Below are 18,089 nucleotides of genomic sequence, written 5' to 3'. Positions count from 1 at the left end.
GTCTCCTGGGCACATGAGCAAGACTTGTTTTTGTATATAAAGCTCACTCTGTGGGAGCCTGTGTGATTCTTTCCTCCAAAAAGAGTTTGCTTCAGCTGCTTCCTATAAGCAGAATGTGCTCCCAACCAGGAGCCGTTGCCGGCCTCAAATGGGAGTTTCAGGCTCAGATTATCCACATCCGTGTTTCAGACTTTAAAATCTCTTTGCAGTGCTCTCTATGTCTCAGGGAAAATCAGTACCTTTGGATTCCCACAGCTCCAGAATGTTCCCCTTTACTCAGGCCCTCTGCTGCTCCAACTCCTCACCACTCAGGTTTCCTTTTCCACTTTTTTTTTTTTTTCCTGCTTTATCTCCCCAAACCCTGACCTGCGCACAGTTGTATATCTTAGTTGCAGGTCCTTCTAGTTGTGGGATGTGGGACGCCATCTCAACGTGGCCTGACGGATGAGCAGTGCCATGTCCGCGCCCAGGATCCGAACCCTGAGCCGCTGCAGCGGTGCGCGCGAACTTAACCACTCGGCCACAGAGACGGCCCCTCTTTTCCGCTTTCTTAAGCCCACACTTCCAAGGATTTAGGTGTTCCCCCCAGCTTGCTTCTGTTTCTGCTTCCAGCCACTAAAACCTTATTGTTTGGTCATGAAGGCCTGACTCTGACCCCCCAGGGCATAGTTCATGTTTCTTTGTTTGTTTATCGGGAGTCCTTAGAGATCTTTCCCACTTTCATTATGACTTGAAAATAATGTCCAATCTGCGTCTGCTTGTTGTGAAGTGAGAGAGTTCTTAGACTTTCTGTGATGATACTCCAAAAAACTTTCCCAATTAACAACACATAATCCTTACAAAATCCTTTATTTTATATATATACATGTAAATGGTTTTTATATCCATGTTCATCTCTCAACATTGAGCCCATACTTATATGTTTGGGACCAGGTCACACGGCTGGTAGATGGAAGAATTATTTTTCAAACTGGGTTCTTCTGATGCCTGTACTTCCACTTCATATATGCTGTGGTTCCAAAATAATTCTCACATGTTAAGTTTCTCAGATATGATTTTTAAAAATAAGCTCTACTGGAGAGGTCAATAAACTCAGTGCTTTCGGATTGCTGATTGAACTGATGAGGGAAGTTAGCAAACAGAAAGGAGGAAATTTCAGTATCACCCTATTTCATTCCCTAATGATGCTGCAACCTTGGTAAATCCAAATATCTCAGGGCTTTTCATTATTTAATTGATTGGTTATATAACATTTGAATCACTTAATGCATATAAACTGTCTAGGCAAACCCCAAGAAATTGGAAGAACAGACTGAACTACTGATGTTGGCTTACGTAGTCTCTTTGAGTTGAAAGGTCAACTTGCAAATAGGACAGTGCACTTACATACGTTTATAGTATATTTCATTACAGAAGCAAATATACAACCTCTTGCAGATGACCTTCTCTCTGGTCCAGCACGCTTTAAGTCTCTCTGCGCTCTTTTTTTACACCCATCGTAAGTGTATAATAATGCATTGCCTTGTCATATATGGAATCAATTTAATAATTACATTAATTTGCTAATATCCGATGTGTTTATTCTAAAAGTCTTGCTAATTGAAAGAATTCTAGTCTTTTTCCTTTTAAAATATAAAAAATTTTCTGCAATAGAAACTGTTGTCTGTTTCGAGAACAAATATCCAGAATTCTGAACATGGAATATTTATGAAGAAACATATTACGATTGAATGACACGTTCTTTCTCTGTATACCGTACCAGGTGCATCTATTACTATTAATTCCTACATAGACTGTGGGTTCAGGAGGCACAGCAGAGAGCAAGGAGCCCCCGGAGTGTTTCAACCAACTCTCGCCATTAATTATATACTCTAAGTGGGATATTAGAAATCTTAGAAAGTGTCTTTGCTACACAGGCAAAAGAGGATGATTGGAAAGATAAAATGCAGGATGAGAAATTGCTGCTACCCCGTGAAGTCAAGTGAGAACATTGTGATTGACTGTCTGCAAGGCCACCATTAAATTGAGCGGAATCAAGATTGACAGAAAACTCTGGGGTTGGCAATCAGTAAGTCACATTTTGTTACATGCACATGCATCAGAATATATTTTATGAAGCATATAGCAAAAACCAAAAAAGATAATGAAAACACTGAGAGGCACTGTAAGGAGGAAAGAAAAAGCATTTTAAAGTATTTTGGTGTTAAGCTTCCTATACCTTCAAGAAGATAAATGGAAAATGTATTATTGCTAACAACAAGAGTACTTTAATGATTGTAACCATAAGTATAAAAGTCAGCATCCTCAGATAGCATTCTACGAGATATAGAAATAAATCTGAGTCTTCAATTTAGTTTCTGAATAATGAAATTACCACCAGATTTTAAAAGTAGAATTAATACGGGGCCGGCCACGTGGTCAAGTGGTTAAGTTCACACACTCCACTTCGCTGGCCCGGGGTTTCACTGTTAAGATCCTGGGCACAGACATGGCACCGCTCGTCAGGCCACAGAGGCAGCATCCCACATGCCACAACTAGAAGGATCCATGAGTGAAATATACAACTAGGTACTGGGGGGTTTGGGGAGAAAAAGCAGAAAGAAAACAAAAAGAAGATTGGCAGTAGTTGTTAGCTCAGGTGCCGATCTTTAATAAAAATAGAATTAATAATTAAGATTTTAAAAGAGACAAGAAAGTAGAGTAAAAAGAATAATAAATCACAAATATATCTTTAAAAATATTGTGATTCTAAATAGTTTTGTAGAAAATTTTCCAGAAGTGGAACCCTATAGTTTTTCATAATAAAAATTTACTTTAGACTCTGAAATCTCTATAGAAATCTTTTTGTTCTGACAAATATTTCACAGATCAAGTATCATTTTACATTTATGTGAAATACCGAAATAATTTATATTATAATCATTTAATGTCCTGAAGCCATATTAGCGTGAATTCCATATTTGTTTGCCAGACAAATTTTGGTATTCCTCATAACTGGAACTACTCTTAATAGCTTTTTAGACTTACATGAACTTTAAGTTTCCTTCCACTTCCGAAAGAATGGAATCTTCAAGTCACTCATTCATTCATTCATTCATAATACCATCTTCGTGATCTGCTCCTTATACAACAGTGAGTAGGCCCTGTTCCATGCTCTCAAGGATCTCAGATTTTTGTGAATGAGAGTAGGACATAAATAGAAAAGTGGAAATGACTAGAATAGATTAAAGGTAAGAACAAATACATGTCTTTGGGTGACCTTGTCTGGGAAGGATTTATAAAAGTCAACATAGGCAGAAGTGAGCCAAGGGAACATGAGTGAGACAATGTTAGCAGAAATACCAAGAGATAAGGAACAGGAATTAGAAACAGCATATCATGTTCAGGGGACCACAGGGGTCTTGCTGTTATTGGAATGCAAAGTACTGGACAGTAAGTAGCCAGATGGCACTGCCTTGATACTAAGAGAACTACAGACTAATATCCTTTCTGACTATAGATACAAAAATGTTGGGGCGGGCCCAGTGGTGCAGTGATTATGTTCTCATGTTCTGGCGGCCCGGGGTTCACCGGTTTGGATCCCAGGTACAGACATGGCACCACTTGGCACGCCATGCTGTGGTAGGCATCCCACATATAAAGTAGAGGAAGATGGGCATGGATGTTAGCTCAGGGCCAGTCTTCCTCAGCAAAAAGAGGAGGATTGGCAGCAGTTAGCTCAGGGCTCATCTTCCTCAAAAAAAAAAAGTCAACAGAGTTTTAGAAATCTGAATCCAGCAATGCATAAAATTGATAATGTACAATACATCAAGGCTTATTCCTGGAATGCAAGGTTAGTTTAATATTTGAAAATCAATCAATACATTCACAATAAAAACAGAATTCAGGAGAAAACCATATGAACATATGAATAGATGTAGAAAAACACTTGAACAAATGCAGCATCCAATCATGATATAATCTCCTAGTTCTCTAGAAATAGAAGAAAACTTCTTTAATTTGGTCTGTGTCATTATGAAAAAGCTAACATCTAACAATAATTTCCTCTTGGACTGACAAGTCAAAGATGTCTGCACTTACCACTTCTACATAACATAGTGCTGTAGGTCCTAACTAGTGTAATAATATGAGAAAAAATAAATAGAAAGTATACAGATAGAAACAGAAGAAGTAAAAGTCTCTCCATTCAGAGATGACAGTGTTGTATATGTAGAAATCCTGAGAATTCTACAAAAAAGATATTGAAACTAATAATTCAGTAAGGTCGCAGGACACAAGATAAGAGCACAAAAATCAATTGTAAACCTATATACAAAGAACAAATAATTGGATTAAAATTTTAATGCCATTTTAATTTGCATCACAACCATGAAATATTTGGGGCTAAATTAAGAGCAGATTAATATAAAGCTACAGAAATCAAAACAATTTTATACTAATGTAAGGACAGATATGAAGAAAAGGAATAGAATAGAGTCCAGAAATAGAGCCACACATACATGGCCAATTGATTTTCAATACATGTATCACCATAGCTCAATGAGCAAAGAGTAATCCTTTCAACAAATGGTGTTAGAAAAATCAGATATTCATATGAAAAAAACTACACCTCAATTTTTACCTTATACCATATATAAAAATTAAATGGAAATGGATCATAGACCAAAATATAAGAGCTAAATTTATAAAACTTCTAGAAAATCATATGGGAAAATTTTTGTGACCTTGCTTATATAAAAATTTATTAGATAGGATGTAGAGGACATGAATTATAAAAGAAAAAGATGAAAAATTGGACTTCAGCAAAATTAAAGTCACCTCTTTGAAAAATACCATGTATGTATGTGCATGTGTGTGCATGTGTGTGTGCATGTGTAGCTATATATATATAAACCAACCAAAAACTTTGTGTAATGAGTCTGAAAAAGACTTTTACAACTTGATAATGAAAACAACAGAGATGAAAAAGAGAGAATTTTAAAATTGGCAAATTGTTTGAAAAGATGCTCCAGAAAATGAGCTAGACAAATGGCCAATTAATAGTTGATAAAGTGTTTCTTATTATTCATTTAGGAAATGAAAACAAAATCCACGAAGAATTACCCATTAGAAGGGCTGAAATTAAAAAGACTAACACTATCATGTGTAGGTGAGGATGTAGATCAACTTAGACATAGATCATTTATGCTAGTAGGAGTAGAAAATGGTTCAACCACTTTGGAAAACAATTTGACAGATTATAAAGTTAAACCTTTATCTATTACCTGGCAGTGTAACTTTCAGAAATTTACAAAAGAGAAATTAAAAAATCTGCTTATCCTAAGACGTGTACGTGAGTGTTCATAGCAGCTTTATGTATAAGAGCAGAAAACTTGAAACAATTCAAGTGTCCGTCAACAGATGAATAAACAAACGTGTGGTGGTATTTTCATGCAGCATAATGTTATTCAAATATAAGAGGCAATAAACTACTGATACCCACAACATGAATAAATCTCAAAAACATTATGCTGAACAAAACAAGTCGGATTGTAGATTACATGAAATTTTAGAATTATATGAAATTTTAGAAATTATATGAAAATTTAGAAAAGACAAATCTAATCTATAGTGACCAAAAGGAGATCAGTAGTTTCCTAGGGCCAGGATAAGGTAGGGAAATAGTAGCTTTTGTACGGGGACTTTCTGGAATGATAGAAATGTTCTATAATTTGATTGTGGTAGTGGTTACACAAGTGAATAAATTTGTTAAAACTTTTTGAAATATATGCTTGAGTGAGTGTATTTTAATATATGCATATGATATTTAAATAAAGTTGATTTTAAAGTAATACAATGAATTCTATGCTGCCATAAGAAATTAATTATTACAAAGAATATATTGAAATGTGAGAAGACATGCTTGATGCAGTGTTACACAAAGTAAACAGGATAACATATTAGGTCAAACATTTTTAAATCCACAAGGTATGAGAAAGAGGAAGAGGAAAAGAAACGGAATGTAAACCAAGTCAGATGCATTAATTCAACAAGTTTTTCATTTTGTGCTGTGCTATGTGCAAGGTGCTGTACTAGGGTTTAGATACACAGAACAAAAAAGACATTTTTCTATATATTCACATCCAATTAACTTTCAGAAAAAGTACATTTTAATTCTCTATTCTTAATCTGTATTTATTCATTATATTTGTAAATTTAATGTCCCAGAATTGAGATACCAAAAGGCTACTAAAAGAGATGGCTGTTCAGTTTTGTCAAATGATAATGAAAATTGATACTTTTTATTATGGCAGTGGTTTAAATCTTGAGAGTCTTTTTGTTATGAGAAAGTCTCAAACTAAGAAGGCACAAAATCCTATATTTTTAAAAACAATTGGCTGGACAAAACAGCAATATAAGAGGAATTCAGAACAGGATAGCCAGACCAGGAAGTTTGGTAATAAGAGTCTACGCAAATAGACACATTAAACTAAATGAAAATACGAATTTACAAAATGGATAAAACTTACAAATGATTGTTCAATACTACAAAAAATATTTTATCCAGTTTCTAAAAGGACTTGTAAGTTGTGGCTGACTCACCTAGAGCATTTAAGTATTTATGATTGAACCATTAAGAATGCCGTCTTCTTTATTCCCCATGATAACCCTGAAGTGGGTAGTATTGTTTTGTTTTACATATGATGAGACAAACTAGAAAGATCTAAGAAACTTGCCCAGAGTCCCACAGCTAGGGAGCCGTGAAAGACATTCCACCCTGCAATGCTCCATGCTGGACTCAGGGCATAAAACAGTTGAGATTAAAAGTTCAAGGTAACTGCCTCGGCATAGAAGAGCCAAGAAGAAAATAATGGAGGCAGAATTCCACCAGTTTTTCTCTTCCGCCTCACGATGAAACCAGCTCAACACAAGGTTGACATAAGGGAAGCCATATTGTAGAAAAGAGCCCATGTCGTAACTTTGGATGACCTCTAACTAACTAACCCAGCTGGATTTGCACCCTCCAGGAGATCCACCTGTTCTGTAGGTTTTATGACCCCTGCTAGTGCATATACCTCCCAGCTGCAATAAGACGATAACTTTGTTCTTTTGAGTTCCTTAGGTATGTGATGACCACCCCCCCAAACAGAGAGTCTATGCTGATAGCCATCATCAATGAAAACTGAAAGATCTGTAACACCAGAGAGTCAACATTTCTAATCCCTCCCCTATAACCCACTGGCCTATATAACCCCTTCAAGTTTCTGTGCCCCCCTTAATATGGTTCTTTTGGACATTAGTCAGCCATCTTCCCTCTTGCTAGCAAGCTGGTATAAAATGCCTTTTCTCTGCCACTGTCTTGCCTCTTTACGATTGACTTTTGTCTCATGGCGAGAAGATTGTGCCCTTTGTGCGGTAACACCAACACCACTCTTCCTTTCCTTCCCTTTCCCCACCCGACATACTGGTAAAAAAAAAAAAAACAACACACACACAAAAATATTTTTTTCTTCTCCATGTTCTTCCACTTTAAAAATATATATATGGGACAGTTTTATTGAATTTATTCAATTCAAATACCATAAAATGAATCATTTAAAAGTGTAGAAATTCAGTGTTTGAGGTATACTTAAAGAGATGTGCAAACAATGCCCCTACCTAATTTTAAAATATTTTCATCACTTCAAAAAGAAAACTCATACCTGTTAGTAGTTATACCCATTTCCCTAGATGGAACTTGAGGGTATTATGCTAAGTGAAATATGTCAGATGGAAAAAGTCAAATACTGTATGATTTCGCTCTTAAGAGGAAGACAAAAACAGCAACAACAAACAAACACATAGAAACAGAGATTAGATTGGTGGTTACCAGAGGGGATGTGTGGAGGGAGGAGGGAGAAAGGGGTGTTTGGGCTCATGTGTATGGTGACAGATGGTAGTTAGTGGTTGGATGGTGAACATTATGTAATCTACACAGAACTCAAAATATAATGATATACACCTGAGATTTATATAATGTTATAAACCAATGTTACAAAATAAAAAAAAGGTACCAGATTTGTCATATGTTTATTCTGCATATATTGAGATGACCATATGGCATTTGTTCTCTGTTTTATTAATATCCATTAATATGACATGTAACATTGATTTGGGGATATTAAATCCATCTTGCTATTTAGGGATAAGTCCTTAATTAGTCATTATGTATATCCTTTTTATATGTTGTTAGACTCACTTTACCAGTATTTTCTTGAGGAATTTTGCATCTACCCACATAAGGAATAGTTTTCTTGTGATGTCTTTGTCTTTTCATTCTCAGTGCCACACTGACCTCATAGAATAAGTTGGGAAGTGTGATGGTTAATTTTGTGTGTGAATTTGGCTGGTCATGAAGTGCCCAGATGAAGCATCATACTGGGAGTATCTGTGAGGGTGTTTCTGGATGAGATTAGCATTTAAATCAGTGCACTCTGTAACCTTGATTGACATTCACAACTTAGGCGGGCATCATCCAGTCCACTGAGGGCCTGAAGAGAACAAAAGGAAGACTCTATCCCTTTTTCTTGGCCTCGCTGACCTGGGACATCCCATCTCATCTTCTCCAGCCCTTGGACTGATTTACGTCATTGGGCCCCCTGGTTCTCAGGCCTTTGGACTCAGTCTGAATTACACATGTTTTCCTGGATCTCCAGCTTGAAGATTGTCAATCATGGGGCTTCACAGCCTCCACAACTGCATGAGCCAATTCATCATAATAAATCTCCCTCACACAATAAATCTCTCTCTGTCTCTCTCAATTGCAGCTGCTGTACCAGATCTGGTTTCATCGATTGAACAAATTAACACATCCTCTGATAGCTGAGATGTAGCTATTGATGTGGCAAATGCCTCTTTCTCCGTCTCTGTCCATAAGGCCTACCAGAAGCTGTTAGCTTTCAGCTGACAAGGCCAGCACTCCAATTTCACTGTCCTACCACATGATTATATCAACTCTCCAGCACTATGTTATAATTGAGTTTGCAGGAATCTTGATTGCCTTTCCCTTGCAGAAGATATCACACTTGTCCTTTGCATTTATGATATTATGCTGATTGGACCTAATGAGCAAGAAGTAGCAACTATTCTAGCCTTACTAGAGAGACATTTTTGTGCCAGAAAGTGGGAAATAAATCTGACTAAATTCAGCAGCCTCTACATCAGTGAAATTTCTAGAAGCCCAGTGTTGTTGGACATATTGAGATAGTCCTTCCAAAATGAAAGGTAAGTTGTTGCATCTGGCCCCTCCTACAACAAAGAATGAGGCACAATGCTTAGTAAACCTCTTTGCATTTTGAAAACAACGTAGTCCTCATTTGAGTGTATAACTCTTGGCCTGCTTACCGAGGGATGTGAAAAGCTGCTAGTTTTGAATGGATCCCAGAACAAGAGAAGACTCTGAAACAGGTCCAGGCTATTGTGTAAACTGTTCTGTCACGTGGACCATATGGTCCAACAGATTCACTGATGCTTGCAGAATAGTGACAGATAGGGATAACATTTGGAGCCTTTGGTAAACCTCTTTAGGTGAATAGCAGTGCTCGCCTTTAAGCTTTTGGAGAAAGTCAATGCAATTCTCCCCAGATAACTACTTTCCTTTTGGAAAACAGCTCTTGGCCTCCTACTGGGCTTCAGCAGAGAAGGAACACTCGTCCATGGGCCACCAAGTCACCACGTGACCTGAGTTGCCTATAAGGAACTGGATATTATCTGATCCACTAAACCGTAAAGTTGGGCATGCACAGCATCTCTCCATCATCAAACGGAAGTGGTATATATGTGATCGGGCCCAAACAGGCCCTGAAGGCACAAGTAAGTTCCATGAAGAAGTGGCTCAAATACTCATGATCTCCATTCCTGCCATGCTGCTCTCTCTCTACCAGACTGTAGCCACGGCCTCATGAGGAGTTCCCTATTGAAAGCTGATAAAGGAGGGTAGATTCAGGCCTAGTTTTCAGATAATTCTGCAAGATGCAGGCACTACCTGAAAGTGGATAGCTGCCCCACTACAGCCCCACTCTGGGACATCCATGAAGGAGAGTAATGAAGAGAAAACCTCCTAGGGGGCAAAATTTTAGGCATGGACCTTGTCATTCACGTTGCTTGAAAGGAGAGATGACGAGACGTGCAATTAAATAGCAATTTATGGGCTTTTGAAAATGGTTTGGCAGGTTAGTTAGAGACAGGGGAAGACTATGATTTGAAAATTGGTGACAATAAAATTTGTGAAAGAGTTTTGTATATAGATCTCTCTAAATGGGCAAAAAATGTGAAGTTGTGTCCTGTGCGAATGGTCACCAAAGGGTGACCTCAACGGAAGAGGATTTCAATAATCAGAGGAACAGGATGATGACCTGTTTTGTGGACATCATTCAGCCTCTTTCCCCATCTCCCCACTGTTATCACCCAATGGGCTCATGTAAGAAGTGGCCATGGTGACAGGTTAGGCATGGGCTCAGCAACACGGACTTCTACTCACCAAGGCCAGTCTGGCTATGGACACCAGTGAAGGCCCAATCTGTAAGCAACAGGTACCAACACTGAGTCTCCCATATGGCATTACTCCCCAGATGGATCAGCCAGGTACCTGGTAGCATGTTAATTACATTGGACTGCTTCCATATTGGAAGGGGCTGTGTTTAGATCTTACTCAAGAACTTCTTTTATCTTGGCCTAGATATGCATTTGCCTTCTTTGCACCCAATGTTTCTGCCAAAAATACCACCCAAGGACTTACAGAATTCTTTATCCACCATCTTTCTATGCCATACAGCATTGGTTCTGATCAAGAAACTCATTTCACAGCAAATGAAGCATGGCAACAGGCTCACATCCGTGGAATCCAATGGTCTTAACAAGTTCTCTGCATCCTTAAGCAGATGGTTTGCTAGAATGATGGAATGGCTTTTTGAAGACTCAGTTTTAGTGCTAGTCATCTGGCAATACTGTCCAGTCTGGGACCAGGTTTTCCAGAAGGCTTTATATGTTTTGAATTAGTTTCCACTATATGGTACTGTTTCTTCCACAGTCAGGATTCATGGGTCCAGGAATCACAGGGTAGAAATAAGAGTGGCATCATTCACTATTATTTCTAGTGACCCACTAGCAAAATTTTTCTTCCTATTTCCATGACTGTGTGGTCTGCTGGCTTGGAGGTCTTAGTTCCAAAGAAAGAAATGCTTCCACCAGAAGACATAACAACAACCCCACTAAACTGGAAGTTAGGACTGCCACCGGTCACTTCAGGCTCCTCATGCTTCTGAATCAACAGGCAAAGAAGGGAGGTAAGGTGATGGCTGTGGTGAGTGATCCTGACTACCATGGGGAGATTGGACTTGTACTCCACAATGGAGGTAAAGAGGACTATGTCCGGAATACAGGAGATCTCTTAGGACATCTCTTAGTATTACCACATCTGTGATTACAGTCAATGGAAAACTACAACAACCCAATCCAGACAGAGGCTACTAATGACCCAGACCCTTCAGGAATGAAGATTTGGGTCACTCCACCAAGTAAGGAATCATGACCAGTTGAGCTGCTCGCTGATGGCAAAGGTTAATTAGGAAGAGTAGTGGAAGAAGGTAGTCATAAATATAAGCTGTAACCATGTGACCTGTTACAAAAATGAGAACTGTAATTGTCACGAGTATTTCCTCCTTAGCTGGTTATGAAAACATTTGTGTGTGTGTGTATATTAAGCAAATGTCTCTGTTTTATTTCCTCTTATTCCTTTATCATGTATCATAAGATGTATTAATTTTATATCAAATTTAAGTATTTAAGTATTATTAATTTTACATCATAGTATTTAGGTTACCAGATATCAAGGAGAGGAGTAAACACAGACAGACTTTGCCTCCTCTTCTGAGAAAGGGCTTAGTGCATTTTTGGAGGAGAGTCGTATCATGAGAGGCAGAATTATGACCTTATTACTATTTTCTTTATTTGGAGATTAAGTATGGTTTAGGGAGTTGTGTATAGGTGCTAATTTGACAAGGGTGGACTTGTGATGGTAAATATTATTTGTCAAACTGACTGGTCACAGGGTGCCCACATTAATATTATTTCCAAGTGTGTCTACGAGAGTATTTCCAGATGAGATTAGCAGCTGAATAGGTGGGCTCAGTAAACTAGATTGCTCTCCCCAGTGTGGATTAGCATTATCTAATCCAATGAAGGCCAGCATAGTTCCAAAGATGGATGAAAGGAGAATTTGTCCCTTTTTTAATCCAGTCTCACTACTTGAAGTTGGGAGTCTCATCTTATCTTCTGACTTCAGACTGGAATTCACATCATCAGCTATCTGCTTCTCCCTCCAGCCTTCAGACTTGGAATGAATTACATATACCACATATTTTCCTGGGTCTCCAGCTGGCAGAAGGCAGACTGTGAGACTTCTCAACCTTCACAATTGGGTGAGCCAATTCCTCATAATAAAGCTCGATGTACTCTCTCTCTGTTATTGATTCTCTTTCTCTGGAGAAATCTGACTAGTACAGGAACTGTTCTTTCCCCTTCTATTTTTGAAAGAGTTTTGAAGGATAGGGATTAATTCTTCTTGATATGTTTGGTAGAATTTTCCAGTGGATCGTGGTCCTGGAATGGGGTTATTTTGGGAGGAGTTTCTTAAATTATTAGTCTATCTCTTTAATTCTTTTAAATCTATTCATTTTTCTTATTGCTTCTTGAGTTTGACTTGGAAATTTGTGTCCTCCCAGGAAGTTGTTCATTTCCTCAAGATTGTTTAATATATATTAGCATAATAATATGTTAGCATACAGTTGCTCATAATATTCTTTTATAAATACTTTTTTATCTGTAAATTTAGTCATGAAATTCCCTCTTTCATATGTGATTTTAATAATTTGATTTCTTTTTCTTCGTCAATATGCCCAAAGGTTTTTCAATTTTGTCAATCTGGTTTTCTTTATTTGTTTATTCTCTATCTATTTAATTTTCATTCTAATCCTTATTATTTTCTCCCTTATGCTTGCTTTGAATTCAGTTTGCTTATTTTTTTTTCTAGTTTCTCAAGGTGTATATTTACTCTATTGATTTGAGATCTTTTTTCTTTTATTTTAATATAGGCATTTATGGTTGTGAATTTCTTTCTAAAAATTGCTTTAGTTGCAGCCTATAAGTATTAAAATGCTGTGTTTTTTCTTTCCATTCATCCCAGAGTATTTTCTAATTTCCATTGTTATTTCTTCTTTATCTTATTTGTTATTTAGGAATATGTTACTTTTCACATATTTGTGAATACCTAAATTTGCTTTTGTAATTTTTAAAAAATTTAATTCCACTGAGTTGGAGAACATTCTTCATATGATTTCAATCATTTTAAAATTATCGAGGCTTGTTTTTGGCCTAATGGATATGGTCTATATTGGAGAATGCTCCATGCGTCCTCAAGAAGAATGTGTTGTTCTGCTTTTGTTTAGGCGGCGTGTTCTATAGATGTTTCTTTTATAGAGTTCTAGTTGTTTTATGGTGTTTTTCTATTTGCTGGTTGATCTTATGTCAAAGTATCCCCTCCAGTATTGAAAGTGTGGTATTAAAGTCTCCACTTATTACTGTTGAATACCTTCTCCAGTGTAGACCATATATGCATGAAGCCACAAAACAAGCCTTGCTCTCTGAAATTTTGAAAATCTTTGTTTTCTCTCAAAACTTGTTCAATATGTCCATGTCACATTAAAATATTTGAGAAGATGAAGCAAGATAAATTTTAAATGCAAAAAACCTGATGTCCATAAAATTAATAAATGAATAATATCTTTATTTATTTGAACCAATTGTTTAATTCATTTTTACCGTCCAATCAAACTGGCAGTTATCAAGATGATTTTTATTCAGATTTTAATCGTCACATATACAATCTCTAGGTTCTTGTTTTCATATATTTGTATATTGTTCAACTTATCATGAAACATACTATTAATTTTATATAAATAACTACAAAATGTACTTTTTAATTTGGTAAAGACAATTTTATATATAATATCGTGTTTTACGTACTTATATAGGATTATATGTATTTATTTATAAATATATGTATATTTATAGATAACATTTATGTATAATATAGTGTCTCCAGTTTATATATCATTTTCAGCTTTGGCTTTTCTATTACAAATGACTATTCTTGATCAAGTGATTTTTGTGAATAAACATAAGAAAATTTTGCCATTTTCATTTTTTCTCACCTAAAATCTTTTTAAAAGATAATTTACTCTGAATATGTACAAAGAGCGACTTTTATTTTTTCTCAGTTGAAAATTACAGCTAGTTTCTGATGAAAATTTAATAATAATAATAATTGAAAATTTGAATCCAAAATTCAAAACCATGATGGAAGTCTTTAACTAAAATTGCTTTCAAATTTGATCATGTAAAATTGAGAATTTTGTTTTTTATGGTATTTTCTACTTGTGATTAATGGGAATATAGTATTATGCACCAAAAGGTTGAGATTTATGTGCTTAAGTATTATAACTCTAGTTATAATATTTTGGAGGAAAACATAAATAGTACATTATTGAAAAATATATATGAAGTTTAAATATCTAAAACTAGAGTAAGAATTTACTTTTAAAAGTTTAGGACATTAATAAAATCAAGATATTTATATATTTCCAAAGATCTAAAGTCCAGAGGAAAACAGACTTATTTCTTTAGACAAATGCTAATATGATCTTCACATCCTAGGGCAGATATGAAGACACTGTATTCAAAATGTCTGATTCTGAAAAACACAAATAAAAAAACAAGTAAGTCTGCTTTGAAAAGCAGACTTGTGAGGAATTTAAACTGTATTCTACCTCATATCTTTTACACATGGATATATATTAATAGGAAAGGAAATATGGGAAAATACTAGGATGGTACAAAGGGAAATATGAGGAGGGTGAGAGAAAATATTACATCAGGTCCATTAACATTATAGACAGTATTGAAAATACTTTAGGAGTACTACAGTAATTAGAATTACTTCAAACTTTATCATTTTAATGGTTTCAGTGAAAAGTCAGTGTTTATGCGACCAAAACTGATCTCCAGAAGTTGACCTCCCAGAAAAGAAGTTGGCTCAGGCAGAGCCCCATAGAAAGCAGTCACCGTCGAGTGCTCAAGCAATCCCTTCTGGTCAAAGGCAAGATTTGGCCTCTGATCCTGCCAATGAGAGGCTTGTGCTTGTCCATCCACAAATACTGTGCTGGCAGGATAGGACTGGAGCCAAGATTCTCCCATTATATTGCTACGGTGTTGACCCCAATTTCACTAAAAGAGGACACATTATCACACATGCTGCTTAAAGGATCATGTGGCCCAAGGATCAGCATCCCTCTCCTGGAGTGTAACATCATGCTGTGCTAGACCTCTGGGAATGTACTAGGCAATCAGGGACCCACACACCTGCCACAGCTCGGTCTCTGTGAGTTTTCCCAATGACTGCCCTTTCAATAGGTCTGGCATTTGTGCACTTGACCATTTGCTCTTGTTTGTGGGATTGTCAGCTCCATAGTTAAGTTTAAGAATAAGCTAAATCATATTCTTTGAAAAAAATAAGAGATTTTGAGTTTTCTTTTTAAGTACTTTGGTCACTTAGAATTGCCAAAACAACAATATTATATTGTATCTTGCTATTCCTTGTCTTCTTAATTTTTATAGATATTTGAAGGGCAATTAATTCATATTTCACACAAAGGTATTTTTACAAAAAAATAAGAGAGGCTGACAAGATTATCTGATGATGTTATGCTTTACCATGGGCACACTGGTCTTTAATATTAGAGTGTCAACATCTAAAGGTAGCTAATTCAATTATAGAGTTACATTGAGTTGAAAACCTAATTTATTCTCTTATACGATAATTAGTAAGAGATTGCTATATGCAACATGACCACATATCTACAAATGTTAGGACCATAGTCAGGATTTTGCGTAGTTGGAGATGTCAAAGGCCTGCCAAAGAATGACACCAGACCTATGATATGACACTTAAGTAGAAACCAAGCAAGTATAGATGAAAATGGATCTTATTCCTAGCAGACAAATAGCAAGTGTAAAGAACAGGAAGCATGTGGGAGCATGGCAGGTAGAAGAAAATGAAATACAGTAATGTCTTGATCGAAGAGAGCAAAGAAGAGTTTTATACAATCCCAAGCTAGAGAGTTTGATTGGGGTCCAGGCCATCTGTCCTATAAGACAAATTGGGGGATTGTGAATTGCTCCTAAAAAGAGTGGAACCCATTCTAAGAACAGAGAATCATAACTGGGGGGATGACATGTTATATGAGTTTTGAAAATATACCTCTGACTGTTGTAGAGAGTTCAGATTAGATGCAGTTAGAAGGCGCTTTCAGTAGTTCAAATTAGAAGTGATGATAGCTTGGGCAAGGGGTGTCATGGTACAGTCAGGGAGAATTGATCAGAATAGCATTATTTATGATCTTGTGTGTACTTGCTGATGATTGAACGTGGAAGAAGAGCAAGAAGGTAATTCAAGAATAACTTCTATAGTTGGATTGATGGAGATACTATTCACTGAGGCTAGGAATGCTGAAAAAGGATTAGGGTTTGATGAGAAAGATGAGGAGTTCAGTTTTGAGTTCACTGATTTGGAGTGCTCTGTGATATCCTTCTAATAGGAGATATTGCATGGTCAGCTGCATACAACAATCAGGAGTCCAGAAGGGAGGTCTGGACTGGTAGTATACAGGTTCCACTTATTTGCAAACAGGTTTCCCATAAAGAGGCAATAGGACTAATAGTGGATCATTTAAGCAAAAGTGTGAGTTTATCGGACAGATTCTTATTAGCTCAAGGATTCTCTACTAAGGCCACAGAACCAGGCTCAGAAAACAATAAGAGAAAGAATGCAAGGGGACCAAATCAAAGCAAAAATCACATCACAGAGCCCATCTGATGAGAACATTGATACCCTCTCACCTCATAAATCTCCTTCCCCGCTGTGCCACAGGAAACTGGAAATTGCTACAGGCATTGCAGGCACTGCTGTTGCTGCTGTTGGAACGGTGAAGTAGATACCACTGCGGTGCCCGCTGCCAACACGGAAATGAACCCCTTACTGTTTGTGATGATTTGTCTTCCTGGTTGGAGATTTAAATTGTTAGGCATGTGCATCTGATTATCCAACCTGGAACATATGCTTGTGCTGGAAAAGTGCATCTTTGTTGCTTCTCTCAGTCCCAACTGGTCTCATTCAGTACAGAATTCCTCCCTCGTGGGAATGGGTTTCAAACAACGAGCAACCAATATTGTGACAAATGTCTAGTCCAGCGCTGTTATGCTAAGTATATTATAGACTTTAAGAAATCGCTTAGGGAGAGAGTCTAGGTTGAGAAAATGGAAATACTTCTTTTTAGAAATCTATTTAATTATTCTTATATGGCAGAAAATGCCTCAGAAAGGTTCAATGGAGACTCTCTTTCATTTTTGCCCCTCTGCATCCTTGGGTGTTTGTTTGTTTGATTGATGTAATCTTCTGGGTCTTCCCTTTCATGATGGCTTTCATGCTGGGGTATAGTAAGGAATTAGGCATAACCCACAGTTTATCTCATGAGCACTCTCTTCGGAGGACACTCTGCATGAGTACTATCATTTATGATAAGACAGAAAGAAAGTGGTGAACTACTGCTGGTACTGACTGACGGCGAAAAAGAATCAAAGGCTGACTTTAAAGGGGAATTAGTATTGAGGTGAATTATTATTATTTGGAACAGTCTATCTGCTATGGACTTAATTGAGTCCCCCTAAAATTCAGATGTTAAAGCCCTAACCTTCCCCCTCTCTGTGACTGCATTGGCCATGGGGCCTTCAAGGAGGCGATTAAGGTTAAATGAGGTCATAAGGTTGGCACCCTGATCCAACAGAACCAGCACTGTATTTAAGAAGAAGAAGAGACACAAAAGCTTTCTTTCCACCCTGTGAGAACACAGTGAGAAGGAAGCCACCTACAAACCGGGAAGAGAGCTCTTAACCAGAAACCCACCATGCTGACCCTTTGATCTTGGACTTCCCAGTCTCCAGAACTGTGAGAAATAAAT

Source organism: Equus przewalskii, chromosome 31 (assembly GCF_037783145.1).
Source record: "Equus przewalskii isolate Varuska chromosome 31, EquPr2, whole genome shotgun sequence".
In the NCBI taxonomy this organism is placed as follows: Eukaryota; Metazoa; Chordata; class Mammalia; order Perissodactyla; family Equidae; genus Equus; species Equus przewalskii.
Note: the sequence above shows the minus strand (reverse complement) of the source record.